Here is a 25783-nt window from a genome sequence, read left to right as displayed (position 1 = left end):
GTTTCAACATCAAAAATGGAGAAATAAAAGTAGTATACTTTCCTCTGTTGGTGTGGAAGGGTGCTGAGCAGATGGGGCAGGACTTGGGTTGGCGAAATCATTGTAAATGTATGACAATTACGTCTTTCGATAAGGGTGACTTCATGCTACTCACACCGAATCACATTTCACACTTTATGCTTATTTCCAGACGTGAGTTTACAATATGCATTAGTCTTATTTTAAGCATATTCACGTATTTTATGCATGATTTTGTGTGTTAAATGCAGTATTTACATATTTACACATCGTTTATACATATAGATATCTATATACTCTAATAAACAATTGAATAAACTGATTTCTATCAAAAACTATAAAATACACTTTTTTTTATATGCCAAAACTGACCACAATAATAGGCGCATAGATCTGGCATCCAGCCAGGATGATGCATTTAGTACGCTGTGTGTGATGTTCTGAGAGTGATTAAGGTGATGGATGGTCCTCCAGGGGCGGCCAGCAGCGTCACCTAACTCCTGTATAGCCGCTCCCCGTGAGCCAGGCAGTTCAAACAATGACGGAGAAAAAAAATTATATGCCTGTTGACGTACATCGCAGTCGTGTACGTTCGCGTTTATCGATGGGCACCGTATTTTAAGGCTTCAATCAGTTTGATGACGTCAACCGTGAAAGAGGCAAAGATAACACAACTAGAGATCATAGAATGATAATAAGCAAGGTATTCATTAGATGATATGCAAATATATATCATCACGGGATAAGAGTAGCAGAGAAATGGAATAAGATGTGTGAGGAAATTGAGAATAATAACAGCACTGAAAGTCCTATAAAGCTGTATGATACTAATGATTAATTTAGAGATGGGGGTCCACGACTGCAGAACTCCATCAGAAATATAGGCAATTAGTTACAGATACATAATTTCACAACAAGTACAAGAAGCTGGATCTCTACCAGCCCACGTCACCATCAACCAAGCTAAGACCGTATTGTAGTTATACACATTCGTCTTGCATCCGACTCACGCCCCACACTCTACTGTCTCCCTATGCCGCACTACCTCCGGGATGATGAGTCCCCCATTCCTACTGGTGTCACTCTACGTGATACGTTATGGTAAAAGGAACAGTTCCTCATCTGCAAATACTCCAGCTATCGTCTCTACTTTCTTCGTTGTCACACCCGGGACTGTACTTCCCGTGGATCATCCAACAACCTAATTAGTCCTGTGTGAATGGGTAGTTAAATAGTCGACAGTAGATTTGATATATTTGACAACATTACTTATCCCATGAAAAATGCAAGCAGAAATTAGAACTAAATGTGGTAGAATTTGTCTACATCACTAACCCACAGGTCAATGTCAAACACATTGTCCACTGTTCTTGGGCTCAATACAAGCTTCAAGGTGATCCTTGGAGACTTCTGCCTGTCTTCGCATTGCTAAGAGAGACTACACTCTCTGACAATAGGTCATTAGGTACAATCATAAGTTAAACACTGGGTCATCTGTCAGCTGCAAAACACCTCGCCTTCCCAAACCAGCTACTCATAAGTGATCACGAAATCTCCCCATGATTCCACACTTACCCAGTGCAGCTAAAATAAAGAATTCACGAAGAATATACACTGCTAAACTACCAATTACCTCTTCTGGTGACTGTACGTTAGATAACAATGATGTATCCTCTTGATGCAAACTGATGCCCCACACTTACAGTCCACAAAATTTGACAACTCATATAACTTAAGAAATTAGAAGCTTTTTTTGCAAATAATGCTACCACTTGTCACATTCCCCGAGCATAAACTTTTTCATTGCAGCCGAAAATAACTGTGTTGCAAACGTGAGGAAACTCACGATCATTGGAGGTACGCAAGTTGTCCATTTTGTCCACCAGGCAAGTTCTCTCAGAAGACTTCAGGGTACGTTTTAACCACTCACGCTCCTCCAGCGTCACGTCCGTCGTAGTGCTTGGTCTACAACACGTTATCACAACAACAACATGGAAGATATTGACACATTGATTGCCTGGATCCTGAATGATTTACTGCCAGAATTGGTCATCCTCTAAACCCAACGATATTAACTCCTATTTGGCTCAATTAGCCAATAACGTCCTTCCCCTAATTAGACAGGAGGTATTACAAAGAAATTCAAACAGCAACAGAGCAGTGGGTCCCTTCGACAATGTTTGTGACAGTGGAAGAGATATGAAAATCATAGATCAATGTGGTAAGAGAAGAAATGTGTACATATCAAAAAGAGAAAATTATAAACGTTTCATGTAGATTTCTATCCGATAATCAGCTAACTAGCTGATTAGTTAATCAGCTCTCAACCCTCCAGTTGCAGATGCCCTTATGTGCTGCGGATGTGCATTCTCTCAAGGCTCGAAAAACTGCATAAATGATCATTTGATTGCTGCATTTTGCTAGTTCCCAGGATACCTTGCTTAGTTATACGCCTTGCTGTACACGAGACAGTCCACGTGACGATGAGTCTCTTTTCAAATTCATTAGACTTTCAGTACGCTGTAATCTTACTGCGCTTAATCTTTTACCGAAGTGATCTTCTGCTGATATATATGGGGTGCTTATTACATTGTCACAATTTCAATGAAATCGTACCATTGTATTACTGGGAACAATATACGGTCAACCTGTTAATAGATCTTCGACATAAGTTGATGCATGGAAGGGAAATATGGTTAGATATGCCGTTATAGCTGAAGAAATTAGTCTAGCAATGCCACTGCAAGATTAATGAATTTGCACCGAGTTAAGTCATAAGCACCGCTTACCTCATCATTAATACCAATACAGAGACTAGCATATACTAGATCAAGAGTTACCCAGCCTTACTCTCGCTTAATCTGCACCTACGTTCGTCTTACCTTTACTCGCTTCCGTACTTAGCCAGCAAGGCTGTGAATCGGGAGACTATCTCAAGATTCTACCATCAGTTACCTTAGATTTCTGTGACAAACTACTCTCTATGAAGCACGAGCGTCATACGGCTTGCCTACGTATAGATCTTCGTCATGTGGTCCACTGTTGAAAAAACGTAGTCATCATCTTCGTGTCGCCCATAGTATAGACAAGTATTATTTCTCCTTTACGTTATATCTTTGTCCACCTCGTCAGTAACTCTTTACTACCATACGTGGCTGGATATGATTCACTCTTGTGTCTTGCAACAAAGCAGTTCCAGTCCCAGTGTAAGAAGTATCAGACCTCAGTATGGATGGAGCGGTGGGTCTGGTAGTTTTACAAGTGGCGCTTGAACTGATTTACTTTTAAGCGTCTGAGATGCTGTGTTGAGCATTCTCACGACGCAGCTGTTCTGGCAGAACTGGCGTCAAATCTATAATATTCCTCCAATCAGAGGGCTCGAAGCTGTTTGTCGTAGGTGTTGGAGCCTCTTTAATAGCTTTATCATGAAGAGGTTTCAGTTTACCACAACTTAGAAATTCTAATCTTCCACAGCCATTGACACACTTACTTAGTCAAGCTGTACGATCCGCCAGACGTATTCTACCATACTGTGTTTCTGAGGATGCCAGATGCTCTCAGCTGCGACTGTGGACTGGAATATCATCTGTGAAGTTACCCACGCTTTTCATCCCCCTTAACTCAGGCAAATGGCATAGTATATGATTAATCCAGTCCGCCTGGAGTAATAGAGGCGTATAGTTCTTCTGCTTACAGTAGTACCTTCTGCTAAGTACCTTCTGTTAAGCCCACTTTGGTATGATATCAGCTTTTTGTATAGATCCTTTTTTTATCTGGAGTCGGTTGGGTATCATCTACAGTTATCGAATCTAACTTTCTAAAGTCAAAGCAAAGTCTATTTTTACCATACTTCTGGTTTATGAAGGCAACTGGTAATTCATATGGATGAGTTGAGGGCTTAACAAGGCCAAGTTCCATCCCTTTCCGCACACTTCACAACTACCCTTCTTGATGCATGAGACAAAGGATAAGGCCTAGTTTTGATTAGTTCTGGATCTGTAACATGAATTTCAAGTTCGCTAGTGTAGTACATCCAGGTGTATCTGTCAGGATATCTGAGTACTCCCTTAACAAATCCCTCACTTGGGGTTTCATTTCATTCCAACAAATCCACAGGAGTACTTATATCTTTCTGTTATGGCCAGACTCATAAATGAAAGTGTCTACAGATGAAAGTGTCTACAGTATATCACCTGACCTCTTTGTTCCTCCCACCTCATTCTGGTTGTCTCCTCGCCGTAGTATATCACTGATGCACACGCTAAACTGAGTGTTTCGGGCAACATTGAAGCTACAACATCCTTTTTTCTGTAAACTTTTTTTTCCAAAAGATAGGAATGAAAAGTCTTTACTTCATGTTCTTTGTCAGTTCCCTAATCCTCTGTAACCACTCTGTCTGCTGCAAGAAATGTTCCCCCTCATTTCATGAGAAGCTTATTGCCATCTGTGGGTCTAATCATTAATACTTCATCCCCAACTTCAGAAGTTCGTTGACTGGCTTTCCTATTAAAAAATTTCTGTACCTCTACAGTCCATGATTCCTTCATGGTAGGTATTGGGCCTCGTACCTTTCGCCTATAAAATAGCTAGAGGTGTAAACCATTTATCCTCCCGTGGTGCTTCCCTGTATGCAAATAACAAAGGAGTTATATATCTGTCTCAGTCTGTCGTTTGTTCCTCTCACATTCACTTTACCATAGACTTGATATCCCATTAGACTTCCCTACTAATCCGTTACGAGTTGGATGGTGAGAGTAGTGGTGAGCTGGCGTGTTAACAAAGAGTTTACTCACTTCTTTGATTACATCCTTGGATGCTTCCAATCTAGAATCTATCTCTACCCATACTTCTGCTACGGACTGCAAATCGATGAATTTTATTTTGGTCAAGTTGCGTAGTTAAACAACGCGCGTATAAATCTATTTCCTATTTGAATACTCAACACTACCAAGTTTCATAATCTCTCACACCCACAGTGTCTAGTGTCACTCTCTAAAATGGTTCATCTATCAGTGATGTACTTTCTAAAGGTGACCTTTTTGCTCCCCCTATTTGGTACAGAGTGGTTGCGAACCCTATATGACATGCAGTACCTTAGTGTATCAGCTTGTGCGCCTAGCCAAAAAAAATTACATAAGTGTTTGCTGTTGTAATTCAGTTCATCTCTTTTATACAACTCCGTGGTAAATTCTCCTTATATTAAACTTTTGCTATGAATGAACTTTGATATGTTCCCTTGTTTGGTTATCTTCTTTTCTCCAGATTCAGCTAATCTGCGCACTGATGTAAGCTTACCATCCTCCTCTTGCCTTTTCTGAAGTTCTTCTGTTGAAATCGCATCTATTAATGGTTTCGAAACGTTAAACGAGGGTCACGGCTTCTTTGCGTCACTTCGTTGGCTCGTAGTTTCCACAGCGCACCTCTCTGGACTGAGTAATTCCGGAGACATTCAAGGTCTGCCGGTTCATGGCTACTGGAAGATTGTCTGGAATTAGATTGTGCACTAGTTAAGTCATGCACAACACCTCCAAATTTCTCTTGGTATGGAGCATCCGCTCTGACATGAGCCGTTAGAGCTCTCCTCAATCTCCCATCTAACAACGCGCGTCTTGATTTCATCAGCGAATAGCCCACCCTCCACTGAGTCTTGTCGAATTACTACCGTTGAGCATCCGATGTCTCTCAACGCTTTTATTCTTCCATCGTTTACCTCTTCCTCGGCGTTTACCATCATCTTCATTTCACCTCCGGGTACACCACTCACAGCCGGGACCACGTAGTCCCACCTCCTCGTTCAGGGAGTTACCGTCTTTCAAGCTACGTACAGTAAGTGTCGATCCGTCTACCAACATCATCTTCTTACCTGCTTGTCCGGAGTTCCGTCTTTCTGACTCATTATCCAGACTCCTCATTCTTTTCTGTATTCCTTCTGCTTCCCACGTTGCTTTAGTTTGTAGATCCTGCAGTCCTGCCACCGTTTCTTCCTTCTCTCGCGATGTACAGCAACATTTGGCTACGTTACCGTATTTCCCAATCAAGAAAATGACTTTCTCTTTATACCTATCGTGTTCAATTTGCTTTGGTTACATGTTCTGTAGACCCTTTAGCCCTACCATGTATATCTCCTCTCGCGCTGTGCAGCAATTTTTGGCCACGTTCTCGTATTTCCCAAGCAAAAATCCTGTACCAGAAACTAGGTTTACTCACTTCTGGCAGCTTCATCGTTTGGTCGTCATCCTTGCTTGCCTTGATCGGATATCAGACACTCACCTTTACAGATTCTTTAATTTGGTTAAACCCCGACTGATTTCAAGCACTTCTTGCCTCCATGAATACTTTTGAATACTGATCAGCAAGTCCTGCCACTTTTGTTATATCAGGAAGCTTACATTCGCGAACGAGCAACGGCATCTCCTAAAACTGCTCCATCAACACTAACCTTGACTGACCTTTCCAAATGTAGCCTTTTCTCCAAATACGTTCCACAGTCTCGTATCAAACTGTGAGGCGGACTCAGCTTTAACAGTTCTCGATGAACAAAGTTTCGTTTGATATCCTTCAGCCGTTAGGTTGAACCACTTTAGCAACGTATACTTTACGGTGTATTATGCAGCCTCTTCGGCGTCAACCAAACGATAATAAGCCATGGTTTACCTGTCAACATATAAACCAAGGTAGTAGCCTTTCCCAGATACATAAATGCCACATACAAATCCATTTGTTTTTCAAGGTATTTCTCACACACATTCTTCAAAGCTAACGCCTGATCCACACATCCTCTACCACTTCTGAAACCACCCACCTCCTCCCCAATCTGTTGCTCTGTACATGCCTTCACCCTCTCAGTCAGTACCTTCCTATATAGTTTTCCAGGTATACTCAACAAACTTAGGCCTCTGTAGTTTAAACAATCACCTTTATCCCCTTTTCCTTTATGCAGTGGCACGACACATGCATTCCACCTATCTTCAGACACTTCACCATGATCCATACATACATCATTACCAACCAATGAACAACAAAATCACCCCTTTCTTAATTATTCTATCTGCACTACCATCCCCTCCCGTCGCCTTGCTGGATTTCATCTTACACAAGGCTTTCACTACCTCTTCTCTCTTTACCAAACCACCCTTCCTAACTCTCTCATCTCGCACACTAAATATCTCTTGGTATTTCTTCACACAAGTCTCCCTTACAAGCTCACATGCTCTCACCACTCTCTTCTCCCCGACATTGTCTCTTCTATTCTGAAAACCTCTACAAATCTTCACCTTCGACTACACAAGATTAGAAATTCCACAAGCTGCCCCTCTCAGCACATTTACATCCAAAAGTCTCTGTTTCACACGCCAATCAATTAATACGTAATCTACGTAGTAATGCCCTATGACCATCTCTCCTACCCACATACGCATGCTTATGTGTATCTCTTTTTCTAAACCAGGTATTTCCAATCAAGAGTCTCTTTTCTCAGCATGCAACTCCACAAGCTCTTCACCATTTCCATTTACAACACTGAATAACCCATGTACACGAATTATAACCTCAACCGCCACGTTACTCACCTTCGCATTGAAAACACCCATCACTAATACCCAGTCTCGTACACCAAAACTGCTGACACACTCACTCAGCTGCTCCCAATTCACTTGCCTCTCATGATCTTTCTCTCATGACCAGGTGCACAGGCAACAGTAATCTACTATCTTTCGCCATCCACATTCAGTTTTACCCACATCAATCTAGAATTTACTTGCTTGCACTCTATCACGCAGTCCCATAATTCCTGCTTCAGGAGCAGTGCTACTCCTTCCTTAGCTCTTGTCCTTTCACCGGCCACTGACTTTACTCTAGAGACTTTTCCAAACAATTATTCTCCTTTACCCTGGAGCTTCATTTCACTCAGAGCCAGAACATCCAGGTTTATTTTCTCAAACATACTACCTATCTCTCCTTTCGTCTCATGTTGATTACACCCACACAGATTCAAGCACACCTATCTGGGCCACATAATATCTGATGTAAACTATTTACAACAATACCTGATAATCGAACTCCAGACCATCTGTGTAGCAGCCAGGTTGCCAAATCCCCAACCCACGATGAGCTTGAAATAGCATCTCCTCCGTAACCACTCTCTGATCAACGGATCTCGCTCATGCGTCCCTCATCCCTACGACCTAACCTAACCTAACCTAATTCAACCTAACCTAACCTAATCTAACCAAACCTAACCTAATCTAACCTAACCTAACCTAAAAAATCCTAACCACATCTAACCAAACCTGACTTAATCTAACCATTCCTAACCAAACCTAACCTAGCCTAACCTAACCAAACTTAACCTAACCTAACCTAACCAATCCTAACCAAACCTAGCCTAACCTAACCTAACCTAACCTAACTTAACCAATCCTAACCTAATATTACTAAGACACATAAGTGCGACAGGTTAAGAGGCCTATTTAAGTCTGACTGTCTACTGTGAAGGGATAATATTGATTATAGAATATCCTTCGTCAGAACTTGATAATCTGAATACAGCCCAAACTCAAATTCCCAAAGTAGACGAAACACTGTCTATCTGTCCGTCTGTCTGGCTATCTAGCAACCAGTCTCATTCCTGCCCCAGTTAACGTGAAACTGTCCATCTGCCTAGTTCCTGGGAGTCAATCAGCATGTCCCAATCTTGACCCCTAACGCTAATTCCCTCTCACTCATCTCACTCGTGGCTCTGTTTGTTGTATGATTATGTGACGTAGTCATTTTGACATAAGGTATCTTTAGATGAATTACTATGGTTTATCCATAGTAGCTGGAAGAAGCAAATTGTCTTACTAGACATGTAACCTCTAATTATCAATCTCTACTAATGTTTATCGCAACACATGGAGGTCCCCTTCCTTTTTGTAATACCTACTCTTATGACTGTGACAGGAAAATTCGTGTGTGTTTGTGCAACCTTCCATTCTGATGTAGTGCCACTGTTTAAAAGGATTTGTTGTCCATTATTAAGTTTAGATTCACATTTCATGCGTCGCTGCCTGGAATATCTTCATACTGCCAAATGGCCAAAAGTCGAACTGCTGCTAAACTCTTACTTTTTCCTATGCGAATGACAATCAGATTTAGTGACAACTCTGAAATAGTAGTGAAGAGCCAGTGAAAGGAATGCCACTGGTAAATGAAAAAAATATAATGCATTGAGTCAGTTCCATATATACACATATATTCTACATTATTCATCTATCATATAAAAGTTTTCATGTGCTGAACCAAAGCATCTGTGATTCATGCCGGATTATTGACCACAGCGGAGGGAAAATGACGAAACAAAAGGAATGTATTAATCTAAATGAAAGTGTGAAACATATGAAACTAATATGTTCATATTTGTTGATATCACAAAGGTGTTACACGTTGAGAATTAACAACACATTGGATGTATACATACACGTAGATCACCATGCCTTTAATGCGTTTTCCAGCCACCGTTGTTATCTATGATATCCTGCAGTCGACGTGGTATTGAAACAATATTATCGTACACCAGTTCTTGGATCCTCCTCATCTCCTTCCACTACATCATTGTGTGTCGTATGAGCCGCTCCACTTTCTGTTCTTCCGCTGGTTCCTTTACGTTTACAGTGTTGGCCCATATATTTTCGATAAGACTCATGTCATAACCCCTACTCTGTCAGTCCAAAGGATCAATATATATAATTCTTTTATCAGATAACCAGCGCCTGACGGTCCGTGCTGTGTGGACTGAGTAAACTGTCAGGTACAAACCTTTCCTCTCAGGGCACAGCAAAGCATAAGCATGAAAACAAGAACCATAATTTCTTATAAAAGTTCATTATATTTGGTCTTTAGTAACTCTCCCTTAATGTCGGTAAGTTCACTAACACCCTATAGATGGATCCATCGCAATACGTTACCGGTGACATGACCACTCCTTGCTTCATCATATATGTGTTAGGAAACATCGATTGTTAATCCTCCTACAACAATGAAGACAGCCATGGCAAGTGGAGGACAAGGTCCTCTTGTCGGATTATATCACTTGCGTCTAAAAGTCGACATATTGTTTTGCATATTAAAGTCTACTTTATCTATGCTTTTGATTTAACTTGTGTTTGATAGGTGGGTTCCGACGGTATAGCCTAGCTTTACAGTCAATACCCAGACGTCAAGACGTAATTGTTGCCTTATGTCGACAGTATTCATAAAGGGATCATGTTAGGTAGGATGACAGATCCTGGACAGCAGTTGTCCATCAAATTTTGCCAGTCCTACAGTCGTCTCGTGCGTTCCCTTCTTCTTACCATGTTTTCAACCATACGTAGATAGTTTACTAGATGTTCCTGGTTCTCTGGCAATTTGAGGTGGAGACAGGCTACTCCCCTTCATGCCCATTATTCTTCCCCTTTTAATATAATTTTGTGGCGATGATCCATACTTCTCTGTTGTTGCTGCCATGAAATTCAGGAGTAGTGTGAGGTTATCTTCAGCCACCAAACCTGTTAACACATATGTCATGACTTCATTGGTGTCACGTAATATGTCAAATGTTACGATGAATAACTGAAAAGTGGAAACTGTTTGAGAACCATCTCAAACGGACAAAGCTTACATGAACTTTTCACTCACTATCGTTAACTGGGCAAAGCAGACATATTTCAGTAGCTATAAATCTTAACAGAAACTGAAGCTTATTGTAAAACCTTATTACACTCAACACTCATGAACCGTCTCAAGAATGCGTCAGACAATATGATTCAAGACAATGGCTTTACCCTATATCTTCTGCTGAGGTGTTGAATTCCAATTTACAAATATGATTACTCTGCGAGAAATTAAATCTAACCAACTGAGAAAAAATTCATGCACGTCATAATACATCCTTTTTACATATAAACTTCAATTAGCGAGAGCATGACGGGCTTGCCTATAGCAGACATGACATGAAATCTGCCAGCACGTGCTGGGATTTTTGTTGTATATAGATTTATACAGTGGAATAATACATTCACGTCACTGATATATCCATTTTTGATGATTATCTTAAAAATGAATCGAAATTCAAATAATCTTTTACGTTTCAAGGTAAGTAATCCATATTTACGAGGTGATTTAACGTTGTTTGAAACATGTTTAGTGGTAAGTGAATGAGCTCCGCCATATCTCTCACTACTAACCCCTACACTTCCTGTGACCCATCCACCCAGACATTACCTTTACCACATCTGCATCCCAACGTCTTATCTTCTATCATACCAAGGATCGTAAACATTGTGATTGCTAACTTCCGATGCAAATTCATGGTACACAAGCACGCACACACACACACACACACATACACACACACACACACACACACACACACATACACACACACACACACACACACACACACACACACACACACACACACACACACACGCACACACACACACACACACACACACATACACACACACACACACACACACACACACACACACACACGCACGCACACACACAACACATATTAAACTAATAATTAGACACAGGCAGTATTTATAGGGAGCGAAATGAAGTGGCTCTATATACAGGATTAACATATGCTCTGCCATTTTTTCTCATGTTAGACACAGAGTGAGTTGAGGATTTCATATAAAAGATAGTACATAAGGAGAATAAGAGTTTGTTATGTGTTGCAAGTACAGCTCAGTAACTAAATCTCAGATTCATTCAAAGAATCTTACGACCATTAGTAGTCCACGCAAATATGATTGCCAGGTGTAGCTATATGCACAAGCATCCTAAGACAGTTTTGAGTGACTGTACTTGCTAAGTTGTATAGAAGAGTGGTGACAGAGGGTGCTGGCATGCACAGAGCATCAAACTGACTGGGGAGAAAAGTGGTTTAAGAGGCGGTAGAAGAAGTGTGGATCAACTATCTGCTTTAAAGAACGTGTGCAGTAAATATTTAGAAAAGCTGAAGGATTTGGATGCGGCGTGTTGAACATATGCTAAGGATCATAGAGATGCTTTGCGGAAGATGCAACGAATGTATTGTGTGAGAGGAAAGCTATCAGATGGAGAGTAGAGTTTATATCAAGAGATAAGGAACGTCTGCAAGTGCTTACAAAGGACTGTGAATGCTTCCAAATGAAGGTGGAAGGTGAGAGAAGTCAGCTGAGGTGGAGGGTGCTTGGAGGTAAGTCAGTTGTTTGCTGATGACACGGCGCTGGCGGCAGTCAGGAACTGCAGAAGCTGGAGTCTGAACTTGGGCATGAGTCTGATAAGGAAATTTTGTGAGATTTGATTATATACAAGATCATTTGGTTTAACAATGAAGAGAGATAGATTAATTAGGGTGTGAGTTTAAATAGAAAAACTTTAAGAAAGTGAAGTTATCTAAATGCAGGGGAAAGCGTGGCAGCGAATGAAATCATAGGTTGGGAGAGGGGGCGACGGTCATAGAACCATTGAGGAATGTGTGGAAAGACAGGTCACCATCTCGAAGGGCGAAGATCTGCATATTTGAAAGTAAAATGGACACCACGGGATGGTAGGGATGCGAGGTAGAGGATATCGATGGTAGTGTACAGAGAGGGTGGATGCGCTATAATGAAATGCATGAGGATAATATTCGATGAGGATGGATGATTCAGTAAGAAATCTTAGGGAAAAAGGTGTGACAGTAAAATGAGTATAGTAGAGAGAGTGAGCTGAAGAACTCATATATATATATATATATATATATATATATATATATATATATATATATATATATATATATATATATATATATATATATATATATATATATATATATATATATTCTTTTTCTTTCTTTTAAACTATTCGCCATTTCCCGCGTTAGCGAGGTAGCGTTAAGAACAGAGGACTGGGCCTTTTTTGGAATACCCTCACCTGGCCCCCTCTGTTCCTTCTTTTGGAAAATTAAAAAAAAACGAGAGGGGAGGATTTCCAGCCCCCCGCTCCCTCTCCTTTTAGTCGCCTTCTACGACACGCAGGGAATACGTGGGAAGTGTTCTTAATCCCCTATCCCCAGGGATATTATATATATATATATATATATATATATATATATATATATATATATATATATATATATATATTTTTTTTTTTTTTTTTTTTTTTTTGCTTTGTCGCTGTCTCCCGCGTTTGCGAGGTAGCGCAAGGAAACAGACGAAAGAAATGGCCCAACCCACCCCCATACACATGTATATGCATACGTCCACACACGCAAATATACATACCTACACAGCTTTCCATGGTTTACCCCAGACGCTTCACATGCCTTGATTCAATCCACTGACAGCACGTCAACCCCTGTATACCACATCGCTCCAATTCACTCTATTCCTTGCCCTCCTTTCACCCTCCTGCATGTTCAGGCCCCGATCACACAAAATCTTTTTCACTCCATCTTTCCACCTCCAATTTGGTCTCCCTCTTCTCCTCGTTCCCTCCACCTCCGACACATATATCCTCTTGGTCAATCTTTCCTCACTCATTCTCTCCATGTGCCCGAACCATTTCAAAACACCCTCTTCTGCTCTCTCAACCACGCTCTTTTTATTTCCACACATCTCTCTTACCCTTACGTTACTTACTCGATCAAACCACCTCACACCACACATTGTCCTCAAACATCTCATTTCCAGCACATCCATCCTCCTGCGCACAACTCTATCCATAGCCCACGCCCCGCAACCATACAACATTGTTGGAACCACTATTCCTTCAAACATACCCATTTTTGCTTTCCGAGATAATGTTTTCGACTTCCACACATTCTTCAAGGCTCCCAAAATTTTCGTCCCCTGCCCCACCCTATGATCCACTTCCGCTTCCATGGTTCCATCCGTGGCCAGATCCACTCCCAGATATCTAAAACACTTCACTTCCTCCAGTTTTTCTCCATTCAAACTCACCTCCCAATTGACTTGACCCTCAACCCTACTGTACCTAATAACCTTGCTCTTATTCACATTTACTCTTAACTTTCTTCTTTCACACACTTTACCAAACTCAGTCACCAGCTTCTGCAGTTTCTCACATGAATCAGCCACCAGCGCTGTATCATCAGCGAACAACAACTGACTCACTTCCTAAGCTCTCTCATCCCCAACAGACTTCATACTTGCCCCTCTTTCCAAAACTCTTGCATTCACCTCCCTAACGACCCCATCCATAAACAAATTAAACAACCATGGTGACATCACACACCCCTGCCGCAAACCTACATTCACTGAGAACCAATCACTTTCCTCTCTTCCTACACGTACACATGCCTTACATCCTCGATAAAAACTTTTCACTGCTTCTAACAACTTGCCTCCCACACCATATATTCTTAATACCTTCCACAGAGCATCTCTATCAACTCTATCATATGCCTTCTCCAGATCCATAAATGCTACATACAAATCCATTTGCTTTTCTAAGTATTTCTCACATACATTCTTCAAAGCAAACACCTGATCCACACATCCTCTACCACTTCTGAAACCACACTGCTCTTCCCCAATCTGATGCTCTGTATATGCCTTCACCCTCTCAATCAATATCCTCCCATATATTTTACCAGGAATACTCAACAAACTTATACCTCTGTAATTTGAGCACTCACTCTTATCCCCTTTGACTTTGCACAATGGCACTATGCACGCATTCCGCCAATCCTCAGGCACCTCACCATGAGTCATACATACATTAAATAACCTTACCAACCAGTCAACAATACAGTCACCACCTTTTTTAATAAATTCCACTGCAATACCATCCAAACCTGCTGCCTTGCCGGCTTTCATCTTCCGCAAAGCTTTTACTACCTCTTCTCTGTTTACCAAATCATTTTCCCTAACCCTCTCACTTTGCACACCACCTCGACCAAAACACCCTATATCTGCCACTCTATCATCAAACGCATTCAACAAACCTTCAAAATACTCACTCCATCTCCTTCTCACATCACCACTTCTTGTTATCACCTCCCCATTTGCGCCCTTCACTGAAGTTCCCATTTGCTCCCTTGTCTTACGCACTTTATTTACCTCCTTCCAGAACATCTTTTTATTCTCACTAAAATTTAATGATACTCTCTCACCCCAACTCTCATATATATTATATTTTTTTTTATTATACGTTGTCGCTGTCTCCCGCGTTTGCGAGGTAGCGCAAGGAAACAGACGAAAGAAATGGCCCAACCCACCCCCATACACATGTATATGCATACGTCCACACACGCAAATATACATACCTACACAGCTTTCCATGGTTTACCCCAGACGCTTCACATGCCTTGATTCAATCCACTGACAGCACGTCAACCCCTGTATACCACATCGCTCCAATTCACTCTATTCCTTGCCCTCCTTTCACCCTCCTGCATGTTCAGGCCCCGATCACACAAAATCTTTTTCACTCCATCTTTCCACCTCCAATTTGGTCTCCCTCTTCTCCTCGTTCCCTCCACCTCCGACACATATATCCTCTTGGTCAATCTTTCCTCACTCATTCTCTCCATGTGCCCGAACCATTTCAAAACACCCTCTTCTGCTCTCTCAACCACGCTCTTTTTATTTCCAAACATCTCTCTTACCCTTACGTTACTTACTCGATCAAACCACCTCACACCCCACATTGTCCTCAAACATCTCATTTCCAGCACATCCATCCTCCTGCGCACAACTCTATCCATAGGCCACGCCTCGCAACCATACAACATTGTTGGAACCACTATTCCTTCAAACATACCCATTTTTGCTTTCCGAGATAATGTTCTCGACTTCCACACATTCTTCAAGGCTCCCAGGATTTTCGCCCCCTCCCCTACCCTATGTCCACTTCCGTTTCCATGGTTCCATCCGCTGCCAGATCTACTCCCAGATATCTAAAACACTTTACTTCCTCCAGTTTTTCTCCATTCAAACTTACCTCCCAATTGACTTGACCCTCAACCCTACTGTACCTAATTACCTTGCTCTTATTCACATTTACGCTTAACTTTCTTCTTTCACACACTTTACCAAACTCAGTCACCAGCTTCTGCAGTTTCTCACATGAATCAGCCACCAGCGCTGTATCATCAGCGAACAACAACTGACTCACTTCCCAAGCTCTCTCATCCCCAACAGACTTCATACTTGCCCCTCTTTCCAAAACTCTTGCATTCAACTCCCTAACAACCCCATCCATAAACAAATTAAACAACCATGGAGACATCACACACCCCTGCCGCAAACCTACATTCACTGAGGACCAATCACTTTCCTCTCTTCCTACACGTCCACATGCCTTACATCCTCGATAAAAACTTTTCACTGCTTCTAACAACTTGCCTCCCACACAATATATATATATATATATATATATATATATATATATATATATATATATATATATATATATATATATATATATATATATATATTCTATCTATTATACTTAGTTGCTGTCTCCTGCGTTAACAAGGTAGCGCAGGGAAACATATGAAAGAATGGCCCAACCCACCCACATACATATGTATATACATAAACGCCCACACACGCACATATACATAGGAATATACATACCTATACATTTCAACGTATACATACACAGATATATACATATATACACATGTACATATCCATACTTGCTGCCTTTATCCATTCCCGTCGTCATTCCGCCACTCATGAAAATGGCACCCACCTCCCTCCACGCGAGGTAGCTCTAGGAAAAGACAACAAAGGCCACATTCGTTCACACTCAGTCTCTAGCTGTCATCTAATAATATATATATATATATATATATATATATATATATATATATATATATATATATATATATATATATATATATATATATATATATATATATATATATATATATATATATATATATATATATATATATATATATATATATATATATATTCCCTGGGGATAGGGGAGAAAGAATACTTCCCACGTATTCCCTGCGTGTCGTAGAAGGCGACTAAAAGGGAAGGGAGCGGGGGGCTGGAAATCCTCCCCTCTCGTTTTTTTTTTTTTTCTTAGTTTTCCAAAAGAAGGAACAGAGAAGAGGTCCAGGTGAGGATATTCCCTCAAAGGCCCAGTCCTCTGTTCTTGACGCTACCTCACTATCGCGGGAAATGGCGAATAGTATGAAAAAAAGAAAAAAAAAAAAAAAAATATATATATATATATATATATATATATATATATATATATATATATATATATATGAGAGTTGGGGTGAGAGACTATCAGTAAATTTTAGGGAGAATAAAAAGATGTTCTGGAAGGAGGTAAATAGGGTGCGTAAGACAAGGGAGCAAATGGGAACTTCAGTGAAGGGCGTAAATGGGGAGGTGATAACAAGTAGCGGTGATGTGAGAAGGAGATGGAATGAGTATTTTGAAGGTTTGTTGAATGTGTCTGATGACAGAGTGGCAGATATAGGGTGTTTTGGTCGAGGTGGTGTGCAAAGTGAGAGGGTTAGGGAAAATGATTTGGTAAACAGAGAAGAGGTAGTAAAAGCTTTGCGGAAGATGAAAGCCGGCAAGGCAGCAGGTTTGGATGGTATTGCAGTGGAATTTATTAAAAAGGGGGGTGACTGTATTGTTGACTGGTTGGTAAGGTTATTTAATGTATGTATGACTCATGGTGAGGTGCCTGAGGATTGGCGGAATGCGTGCATAGTGCCATTGTACAAAGGCAAAGGGGATAAGAGTGAGTGCTCAAATTACAGAGGTATAAGTTTGTTGAGTATTCCTGGTAAATTATATGGGAGGGTATTGATTGAGAGGGTGAAGGCATGTACAGAGCATCAGATTGGGGAAGAGCAGTGCGGTTTCAGAAGTGGTAGAGGATGTGTGGATCAGGTGTTTGCTTTGAAGAATGTATGTGAGAAATACTTAGAAAAGCAAATGGATTTGTATGTAGCATTTATGGATCTGGAGAAGGCATATGATAGAGTTGATAGAGATGCTCTGTGGAAGGTATTAAGAATATATGGTGTGGGAGGCAAGTTGTTAGAAGCAGTGAAAAGTTTTTATCGAGGATGTAAGGCATGTGTACGTGTAGGAAGAGAGGAAAGTGATTGGTTCTCAGTGAATGTAGGTTTGCGGCAGGGGTGTGTGATGTCTCCATGGTTGTTTAATTTGTTTATGGATGGGGTTGTTAGGGAGGTAAATGCAAGAGTCCTGGAAAGAGGGGCAAGTATGAAGTCTGTTGGGGATGAGAGAGCTTGGGAAGTGAGTCAGTTGTTGTTCGCTGATGATACAGCGCTGGTGGCTGATTCATGTGAGAAACTGCAGAAGCTGGTGACTGAGTTTGGTAAAGTGTGTGGAAGAAGAAAGTTAAGAGTAAATGTGAATAAGAGCAAGGTTATTAGGTACAGTAGGGGTGAGGGTCAAGTCAATTGGGAGGTGAGTTTGAATGGAGAAAAACTGGAGGAAGTGAAGTGTTTTAGATATCTGGGAGTGGATCTGTCAGCGGATGGAACCATGGAAGCGGAAGTGGATCATAGGGTGGGGGAGGGGGCGAAAATTTTGGGAGCCTTGAAAAATGTGTGGAAGTCGAGAACATTATCTCGGAAAGCAAAAATGGGTATGTTTGAAGGAATAGTGGTTCCAACAATGTTGTATGGTTGCGAGGCGTGGGCTATGGATAGAGATGTGCGCAGGAGGATGGATGTGCTGGAAATGAGATGTTTGAGGACAATGTGTGGTGTGAGGTGGTTTGAGCGAGTGAGTAACGTAAGGGTAAGAGAGATGTGTGGAAATAAAAAGAGCGTGGTTGAGAGAGCAGAAGAGGGTGTTTTGAAATGGTTTGGGCACATGGAGAGAATGAGTGAGGAAAGATTGACCAAGAGGATATATGTGTCGGAGGTGGAGGGAACGAGGAGAAGAGGGAGACCAAATTGGAGGTGGAAAGATGGAGTGAAAAAGATTTTGTGTGATCGGGGCCTGAACATGCAGGAGGGTGAAAGGAGGGCAAGGAATAGAGTGAATTGGAGCGATGTGGTATACAGGGGTTGACGTGCTGTCAGTGGATTGAATCAAGGCATGTGAAGCGTCTGGGGTAAACCATGGAAAGCTGTGTAGGTATGTATATTTGCGTGTGTGGACGTATGTACATGTGTATGGGGGGGGGGTTGGGCCATTTCTTTCGTCTGTTTCCTTGCGCTACCTCGCAAACGCGGGAGACAGCGACAAAGTATAAAAAAAAAAAAAAAAAAAAAAAAAAAAAAAAAAAAAAATATATATATATATAAATATATATATATATATATATATATATATATATATATATATATATATATATATATATATATATATATATATATATATATATATATATATATATATATATATATGGTATTGCAGTGGAATTTATTAAAAAAGGGGGTTTAGATGGTACTGCAGTGGAATTTATTAAAAAGGGTGTTACTGGTTAGTAAGGATATTCATTGTATGTATGGTTCATGGTGAAGTGCCTTAGGGTTGGCGGAATGCATGCATAGTGTCATTGTACAAAGGCTAAGGGGATAAAGGTGAGTGCTCAAATTGCAGAGATATGAATTTGTTGATTATTCTTGGGAGGGTATTGATTGAGAGGGGCTAAAGCAAGAATGGAGCATCAGATTAGGGAAGAGCAGTGTACTTTCAGAAGTGGTAGAGAATGTGTGGATGAAGTGTTTGCTTCGGGGAGTGTATGTGAGAAATACTTAGAAAAACGGGGGAATTTATATGTAGCATTTATGGATCTGAAGAAGGCACATGATAGAGTTGATAGAGATGCTATGTGGAAAGTGATAAGAGTATATGGTGTGAAAGGCAAGTTGCTAGAAACAATGAAAAGCTTTTATCAAAGATATAAGGCATTGTACGAATAGAAAGAGAGGAAAGTGATTGGCTCCCAGAAAATGTCGGTTTGCGGCAGGGGTGCGTGATGTCTCCATGGTTGTTTAATTTGTTTATGGTTGTGGTGGTTAGGGTGGAAAATGTAAGAGTTCTGGAGAGAGGGACAAGTATGCAATCTGTTGTGCATTAGAGGGCTTGGGATGTGAGTTAACTGTTGTTCGCTGATGATACAGCGATGGTGGCTGATTCGGGTGAGAAACTATAAGTTGGTGACTGAGTTTGTTAAAGTGTGTGAAAGAAGAAAGATGAGAGTAAATGTGATTAAGAGCAAGACTATTAGGTACAGGAGGGTTAAGGAACAAGTCATTTGGGAGGTAGGTTTGAATGGAGAAAACGGGAGGAAGTGAAGTGTTTTAGATATCTGGGAGTGGATATATATATATATATATATATATATATGCGAGGTAGCGCAAGGAAACAGACGAAAGAAATGGCCTAACCCCCCCCCCCATACACATGTATATACATACGTCCACACACGAAAATATACATACCTACACAGCTTTCCATGGTTTACCCCAGACGCTTCACATGCCTTGATTCAATCCACTGACAGCACGTCAACCCCGGTATACCACATCGCTCCAATTCACTCTATTCCTTGCCCTCCTTTCACCCTCCTGCATGTTCAGGCCCCGATCACACAAAATCTTTTTCACTCCATCTTTCCACCTCGAATTTGGTCTCCCTCTTCTCCTCGTTCCCTCCATCGACACATATATCCTCTTGGTCAATCTTTCCTCACTCATTCTCTCCATGTGCCCAAACCACTTCAAAACACCCTCTTCTGCTGTCTCAACCACGCTCTTTTTATTTCCACACATCTCTCTTACCCTTACGTTACTCACTCGATCAAACCACCTCACACCACACATTGTCCTCAAACATCTCATTTCCAGCACATCCATCCTCCTGCGCACAACTCTATCCATAGCCCAAGCCTCGCAACCATACAACATTGTTGGAACCACTATTCCTTCAAACATACCCATTTTTGCTTTCCGAGATAATGTTCTCGACTTCCACACATTCTTCAAGGCCCCCAGAATTTTCGCCCCCTCCCCCACCCTATGATCGACTTCCGCTTCCATGGTTCCATCCGCTGCCAGATCCACTCCCAGATATCTAAAACACTTCACTTCCTCCAGTTTTCTCCATTCAAACCCACCTCCCAATTGACTTGACCCTCAACCCTACTGTACCTAATAACCTTGCTCTTATTCATATTTACTCTCAACTTTCTTCTTTCACACACTTTACTAAACTCAGTCACCAGCTTCTGCAGTTTCTCACATGAATCAGCCACCAGCGCTGTATCAACAGCGAACAACAACTGACTCACTTCCCAAGCTCTCTCATCCCCAACAGACATCATACTTGCCCCTCTTTCCAAAACTCTTACATTCACCTCCCTAACAACCCCATCCATAAACAAATTAAACAACCATGGAGACATCACACACCCCTGCCGCAAACCTACATTCACTGAGAACCAATCACTTTCCTCTCTTCCTACACGTACACATGCCTTACATCCTCGATAAAAACTTTTCACTGCTTCTAACAACTTTCCTCCCACACCATATATTCTTAATACCTTCCACAGAGCATCTCTATCAACTCTATCATATGCCTTCTCCAGATCCATAAATGCTACATACAAATCCATTTGCTTTTCTAAGTATTTCTCACATACATTCTTCAAAGCAAACACCTGATCCGCACATCCTCTCCCACTTCTGAAACCACACTGTTCTTCCCCAATCTGATGCTCTGTACATGCCTTCACCCTCTCAATCAATACCCTCCCATATAATTTACCAGGAATACTCAACAAACTTTTTTTTTTATTATGCTTTGTCGCTGTCTCCCGCGTTTGCGAGGTAGCGCAAGGAAACAGACGAAAGAAATGGCCCAACCCACCCCCAAACACATGTATATACATACGTCCACACACGCAAATATACACACCTACACAGCTTTCCATGGTTTACCCCAGACGCTTCACATGCCTTGATTCAATCCACTGACAGCACGTCAACCCCGGTATACCACATCGCTCCAATTCACTCTATTCCTTGCCCTCCTTTCACCCTCCTGCATGTTCAGGCCCCGATCACACAAAATCTTTTTCACTCCATCTTTCCACCTCCAATTTGGTCTCCCTCTTCTCCTCGTTCCCTCCACCTCCGACACATATATCCTCTTGGTCACACCACACATTGTCCTCAAACATCTCATTTCCAGCACATCCATCCTCCTGCGCACTACTCTATCCATAGCCCACGCCTCGCAACCATACAACATTGTTGGAACCACTATTCCTTCAAACATACCCATTTTTGCTTTCCGAGATAATGTTCTCGACTTCCACACATTCTTCAAGGCCCCCAGAATTTTCGCCCCCTCCCCCACCCTATGATCCACTTCCGCTTCCATGGTTCCATCCGCTGCCAGATCCACTCCCAGATATCTAAAACACTTCACTTCCTCCAGTTTTTCTCCATTCAAACTCACCTCCCAATTGACTTGACCCTCAACCCTACTGTACCTAATAACCTTGCTCTTATTCACATTTACTCTTAACTTTCTTCTTCCACACACTTTACCAAACTCAGTCACCAGCTTCTGCAGTTTCTCACATTAATCAGCCACCAGCGTTGTATCAACAGCGAACAACAACTGACTCACTTCCCAAGCTCTCTCATCCCCAACAGACATCATACTTGCCCCTCTTTCCAAAACTCTTACATTCACCTCCCTAACAACCCCATCCATAAACAAATTAAACAACCATGGAGACATCACACACCCCTGCCGCAAACCTACATTCACTGAAAACCAATCACTTTCCTCTCTTCCTACACGTACACATGCCTTACATCCTCGATAAAAACTTTTCACTGCTTGTAACAACTTGCCTCCCACACCATATATTCTTAATACCTTCCACAGAGCATCTCTATCAACTCTATCATATGCCTTCTCCAGATCCATAAATGCTACATACAAATCCATTTGCTTTTCTAAGTATTTCTCAAATACATTCTTCAAAGCAAACACCTGATCCGCACATCCTCTACCACTTCTGAAACCACACTGTTCTTCCCCAATCTGATGCTCTGTACATGCCTTCACCCTCTCAATCAATACCCTCCCATATAATTTACCAGGAATACTCAACAAACTTTTTTTTTTTTTTTAATATACTTTGTCGCTGTCTCCCGCGTTTGCGAGGTAGCGCAAGGAAACAGACGAAAGAAATGGCCCAACCCACCCCCAAACACATGTATATACATACGTCCACACACGCAAATATACACACCTACACAGCTTTCCATGGTTTACCCCAGACGCTTCACATGCCTTGATTCAATCCACTGACAGCACGTCAACCCCGGTATACCACATCGCTCCAATTCACTCTATTCCTTGCCCTCCTTTCACCCTCCTGCATGTTCAGGCCCCGATCACACAAAATCTTTTTCACTCCATCTTTCCACCTCCAATTTGGTCTCCCTCTTCTCCTCGTTCCCTCCACCTCCGACACATATATCCTCTTGGTCAATCTTTCCTCACTCATTCTCTCCATGTGCCCAAACTACTTCAAAACACCCTCTTCTGCTGTCTCAACCACGCTCTTTTTATTTCCACACATCTCTCTTACCCTTATGTTACTCACTCGATCAAACCACCTCACACCACACATTGTCCTCAAACATCTCATTTCCAGCACATCCATCCTCCTGCGCACTACTCTATCCATAGCCCACGCCTCGCAACCATACAACATTGTTGGAACCACTATTCCTTCAAACATACCCATTTTTGCTTTCCGAGATAATGTTCTCGACTTCCACACATTCTTCAAGGCCCCCAGAATTTTCGCCCCCTCCCCCACCCTATGATCCACTTCCGCTTCCATGGTTCCATCCGCTGCCAGATCCACTCCCAGATATCTAAAACACTTCACTTCCTCCAGTTTTTCTCCATTCAAACTCACCTCCCAATTGACTTGACCCTCAACCCTACTGTACCTAATAACCTTGCTCTTATTCACATTTACTCTTAACTTTCTTCTTCCACACACTTTACCAAACTCAGTCACCAGCTTCTGCAGTTTCTCACATGAATCAGCCACCAGCGCTGTATCATCAGCGAACAACAACTGACTCACTTCCCAAGCTCTCTCATCCCCAACAGACTTCATACTTGCCCCTCTTTCCAAAACTCTTGCATTTACCTCCCTAACAACCCCATCCATAAACAAATTAAACAACCATGGAGACATCACACACCCCTGCCGCAAACCTACATTCACTGAGAACCAATCACTTTCCTCTCTTCCTACACGTACACATGCCTTACATCCTCGATAAAAACTTTTCACTGCTTCTAACAACTTTCCTCCTACACCATATATTCTTAATACCTTCCACAGAGCATCTCTATCAACTCTATCATATGCCTTCTCCAGATCCATAAATGCTACATACAAATCCATTTGCTTTTCTAAGTATTTCTCACATACATTCTTCAAAGCAAACACCTGATCCACACATCCTCTCCCACTTCTGAAACCACACTGCTCTTCCCCAATCTGATGCTCTGTACATGCCTTCACCCTCTCAATCAATACCCTCCCATATAATTTACCAGGAATACTCAACAAACTTATATCTCTGTAATTTGAGCACTCGCTCTTATCCCCTTTGCCTTTGTACAATGGTACTATGCACGCATTCCGCCAATCCTCAGGCACCTCACCATGAGTCATACATACATTAAATAACCTTACCAACCAGTCAACAATACAGTCACCCCCTTTTTTAATAAATTCCACTGCAATACCATCCAAACCTGCTGCCTTGCTGGCTTTCATCTTCTGCAAAGCTTTCACTAGCCCATATATAAATATATATGGGTTAATTAAGCAAGAGAGACAGATTGTGTTATTGGCCAGGCACTTTCTGGGTGTGCAGGTGTTCCCAAGCATACAGCAGAAGACTTCATTCAAGAAAATCCCCGACTGTCAATCCACTAGGCAGCACGAAGACTGAACAAATTTAAATCAACTGTACACAACTTTGATGAGACGACCTTGGATTCATATTCATTTATTCCTTGTCTTTGTTAGCTGAGACGGCACGGGCATCTGAAACCCTAATCAAGTCCTTATCATCAGTTCTATACGTATGCGCTCGACCTTGGGTGGCTCTTGAATGCATCACCATCAGCAACGCTAACAGCTGCACCACGGAGTTAATCGCCATAACTGCCGCATTTGCGTCACTTAAAAGTCAACTGATTTTTCTTAATTGAAGAGAGATTATCTTGGAAGTAATCTTTTGATTGGCATGTTAAAATCGAATATTTTTGATCTTTTCTATTCCCCTCTGTCATGGTTACAGTTATAGAGCATATATTTCATGTGGGTATAACACAGCGATTTCAATAAACACATTATCTCTCATAGAGAATCTTGACACCGTTGTCGTTCGGGAAGATGGGATTCCTTTTTTACTACGCAAATATCCATCGGGGAAACTTAAACCGACGTTTTCGAAATAGTTGGATTGTACACAGCAGCAACACTCACCAGCTCGGTCCTCTGACTGAACGCCTGTGGATCCTTTCTCTATGGGGATTGATCAAGTCAGAAGCGTATCAAACGAGAATTACAGCTCCGCATGAGTGACAAGAACGCAGCTGCAAAAGTTACCGCAGTGATGCTGCAAAAAAACAACGTGTTTTGCTGTGCGGCTGGTAGATTACAGAACTGTGGAATACTGACGATTTTCCTGTAAATTCAAATGATAATTTTGTAGAAA

Source organism: Panulirus ornatus, chromosome 22 (assembly GCF_036320965.1).
Source record: "Panulirus ornatus isolate Po-2019 chromosome 22, ASM3632096v1, whole genome shotgun sequence".
Lineage (NCBI taxonomy): Eukaryota > Metazoa > Arthropoda > Malacostraca > Decapoda > Palinuridae > Panulirus > Panulirus ornatus.
The sequence above is the reverse complement of the archived record's forward strand: the minus strand, read 5'-3'. Positions refer to the sequence as shown.